This window comes from Drosophila miranda, chromosome XL (assembly GCF_003369915.1).
Source record: "Drosophila miranda strain MSH22 chromosome XL, D.miranda_PacBio2.1, whole genome shotgun sequence".
NCBI lineage: Eukaryota > Metazoa > Arthropoda > Insecta > Diptera > Drosophilidae > Drosophila > Drosophila miranda.
Genome location: NC_046673.1, coordinates 13,747,327 through 13,751,770, shown reverse-complemented (window position 1 = coordinate 13,751,770; position 4,444 = coordinate 13,747,327).

Genomic DNA, 4,444 nt, shown 5'->3' with positions numbered 1-4,444 from the left:
GCATAATCGTCTATGAAAATGCCGAGCCAATGCAACAGCCGCCCGCTGCTCAGCTCGGTCTTAGCCCCAATCCCAGTACCAGTCCCAGTCCCAGTCTTGCAGTCTCCCAGTCGAGCCCTTGACTTCCATTCGCCTAATTTCTCTACGCAGCTCTGGCTTTGCAGCTGGAGGGGGAATGGGAAGACGGAGACGGAGACGGGCACTGGGCAGGTCAACAAATTGACTTGATTGATCGCAGTAGAAAGCGGTATGAAAAACAGCGCCGGTAACAAGCGGTAATCACAAAAATAGTTTCCACTGATTTTTGAGTTATGGGAAATTTTAAATATCTCAAAAACCGAAATTACAGCCCCAAAAATATCATTAACCGGGGCTTTGGCCATGGCTAAACATTCACGAGAGTCGGGGCTTGTCTCTCTCTCTCTTTCTCTCACTTAATCAAGTGAGATACAGCAGAGTGTACGAGTATCTCTGGGATTGACGAACCCTTCTTCGACCGCAGCAGCAGCAGCATCACAAAAAGAAGGAGAACCCAGAGAAAAAGGCGGGTGCTCTTTCGAGCAGGCCATTAAATGTAATGACAAAAAATATGATGTGTACACCCCACCACATTCCCATCCAAAACAAAAAAAACCAAAACCCAAACCCCAGACCCAGACCTGGACCCGGACCCGGACCCGGCTAAATGAGCAAATGAATAGAATGCGTCGCTGCGGCCATTTAAGTACTTACTGGAATGATTAGACGGGGGCATCCATATGTGGCAGAGTTCATTAATGGCAGCTCTATTTAATATAGGTTGTACAGTGTACACACGCACACACACACACACACACACATGGAATCATGGTGCATGGTAATTTCTAAAGGGGGGGCGATTCGAATTTCTTTGATTTCTTGGCGAACGAATTTTCGAATGAAAAGGAAGGAGCAACATCATTAAGGATCAAGGATTTCGGATTATATATTATCAAAGTTCTGCGACTGATTTAGGTAGATATTGAAGAACCCTTAAAAGGACAAAATCAAGGATATTTCTGAATATATGATGATGATCGTGGTGATCGTCTGAAAAGAATGAAGTATGAGTTTGGTGAGCTCTTGAAATTATATTACACCCACCAACAGATACCTGATACCTACCTACAACATTTGATAAACTTTTTATTCGTCGATTAAAGCATTTCCAATCCATCCACGATTTCCGCACAAAACCCTTTGAAATGAATTAAACTAAATATAATTTAATAATTTAATTAATGTTTACCACTCCTTTAACCCATTGCCATAAATATCTATAAGTCAGGTGCCACAAAGTTTCTTTTTTATGTGTGTTCTAGACCCATACGGATACGATTTTTGATGTTGCGGTCACAGGCCGAAACTTAATCGCGTTGTAATCGCCGGTAAGTGCATGACTTACAGATCTCTATCTGGATTTTCGACCCAAAACCGTTTCCTTACCTACCCATGTCCCAAGGCCCCTTCCCCCTTCCCCCTTACCCTTTCCACCGTTTACCGAGCGAGCAGGTTGGAGTGATTTTTTCGAGCTCTCAAAACGTTTTGTCGCCTGATTTTCGAATGACGGAGGGTTTTTAATTATTTTGTCACTTGGCTATCGGCGGAGCCATCGACAAATCTTGACAAAGACATGACATGGAACAATTTGTTCCGAGCGCCGCCGCCGCAGCCGCCGCTGCCGCCGTGCGATTGTGACAAATTATTGACAACAATATCAGAGGCGGCCGCGGAGGCAGTGGCCGAAACGCACACCGGAGAACGGTGGCGCCACCGACCAGGCAGCCAGCCAGCCAGCCATCCAGCCATCCAGTGAGTGAGTGAGCCAGGTCCGGACCAATCCACGAAGTACATGCCATCAATCTCAATCTAGTAATGACGCCGCTGAAGCGCCAGAGTGCCTGAGTGGCATAGTGGCAGATTGGCAGACGAATGATGGCGGGAATCAAAGCCTCTGACTCAGATCTGGGTTTTGAGATCTGAGCGCACTGGTTCTGAGAGCATATTGATTCCCAGCTGGGATCAGCCTCCGTCTGGGACTGGGACTGCGACAGCTACTGTAGGCTTTAGGCTGTAGGATGGAGGGGCGGCCGATTCTTTACATAATTATTACATTTTTCCTTTATGCCTTAAAAAGTGCTCGCTCATACATAGGATAAATGACGAAAGCAGCCACACACACAGACGCAGCAGACATAGCAGACACAATGCCAATGACCAGGTTCACGTCCACATCCACATCCCCATCTCCATCCACAGACATGGCCACATCCCAGTCTGGAGTGTGCGCCAAAAAGTAGAAAGTAAATGCCGATGACTATGGACTAATCTTAGAAATGACGGGAAAATGTCAGTCACTATCACAGATCAAGCGTAGAAAAAATCATTAATTTAAATTGTGACCATCTACTCTCGACCTGGCCGACACGGCCTCGGCCTCGACATCGGCATCGACCACGGCCCAGAACACATCACCAGCAGGCAGCAACCAGCAAGCAGCCACAGCTCCTAACTATGTGTAACTACGATACAAAAAGCAAAAGGCCAAGCGACTGTCGACTGTCGATTGCCATATTGTCGAAATCAAATTGACCGACGAGGCCTGGGACTGGGACTGGCGGACTGGCGGACTGCTGAACTGGGGACTGAAATAGAGGCTGGATCTCAGGGGGTTTTTTTTGGAGAAAGGCGAACCGTGAGTGCGTCCAATTCTGTCTGTCTTTCTGTGTGTGTGCTGGTGCGTGTATCTGTATCTGTGTGAATGTGATTGGCAAGTAGTTTTGTGGTCAGCGTGTCTGTCCCATGCTGTGACTTAGTTATATACAAAAATCCACCAAATCGATGTCATGACATCAACGCAACGCAACTTTCGGAAAACACAATCAACCTCAGCCCCGTCCATGATTCTGATTGAGGTCTCGAATATGTATTCATCATCCTGTATATGTATATACAAAAGTATTGGGTCGTCGGCGTCGCACGATTTTACTCATATCGGAGCGAGTGAGCCGGGGGTTGGCGTGCGAGCGAGGCGAGTGCGCAAGGGGACTACATCTATCTGCAAGAGTTTCGAGGATTTTGTTTTCAATTGCCTTACCCATTTATCGATAAGATTTATTTAGATCGAAAAGATCCTTGTGGTCTATCATAAATGGATTTGTCTCTGATAGAAGGTTCTCAATGGATGGAAGGATTTTGTTCTTATAATTGATTGAAATATATTAGATACACATTAAAGAATATCTTTATATATGCCAGAGAAATCCTTCGCATGTGACCACAGTCCCCACCATACAATATTACAGTATACCCAATCACTGATGAACTGATGAACTGATGGACTGATGGACTAGTACCACCATTAAGAGGCATGTGTGTGCGGACAAATGAGTCTGGTAAACGTAAACGAGAGCCGAGCCGAGCCGTGCCGGTCAAAGCCGAACCGAACGATGAACGACAATGCCGAAAGTTCGCAAGAGAGCCATGAGGCATACGAGGCATGGGGTACATGGAGGCCCTAACTTTTGTAGCGTAGCTCTTTGTCTGTGTAGGTATCGTATGAGTTATTGTTCGGGCCGGGACTGGGACTGGGGCTGGGGCTGGTACGCTGGTGAAGAACTGGGGGACGGACTGCGGCGATAAAACATCAAACAAAATTCCGAAAGAAACGATTAATCTTTTGGTCATTTTCATTTGATTGACGGATGGGAAGTAAATACGAGAATGAGATGGAAATTTAAATGAAATATGCGAGATTTCAAGTGAGCCAAAGTAAGACATAATGGATTGGATTGGATTGGATTGAATTGGATGCGATATGTGACGCGATGGGGATGGTATATGGTATTTTGTATATGGTATTGTGTGGGTTGGTGTGGTTTGGTGACCATGAATATGAGTCTTACTAGTAGATGATCCACAGAGGCATAAGCGTCATCTATGATATGACGACGATCCGTCCATGTAATATTCAGAACTTGGTCATCTAGCAGCTCTAGCTCCTTACGGATACAAATGCATCTCTCGATGATCTCTTACCTGATCTTAAAGGGAACCGCACAAGAGTCGGCCTGTGTGTGTGAGTGCGGCTGATGGAACCCAGAACCGAGAGCCGAGAACCCAGAACCCAAACGAAAAACCTCTAAAACAAATTCAAGTCAAAGAGCAAAGGAAAAGAGAACGCCTACCGCGGAAGCAGACGTTTGACTGGACTGTTGCCCCAAAACCGGCAATTATCAAAATATGTGCATTAATAATGCGTAGCGGAATGGAATGAATCAGCTGCCGCTTCCACTGCCACTGCCTGGACTGCATGGACAGAGAAGAGACAAGTAGGGCTGTAGTAGGGTCAGCGACGTCGCCCTCGTCGCCAGCGTAGACGCCCAATGCAGATTGATATCCAAAAAGGAAAAGAAAGAAAGGGAGC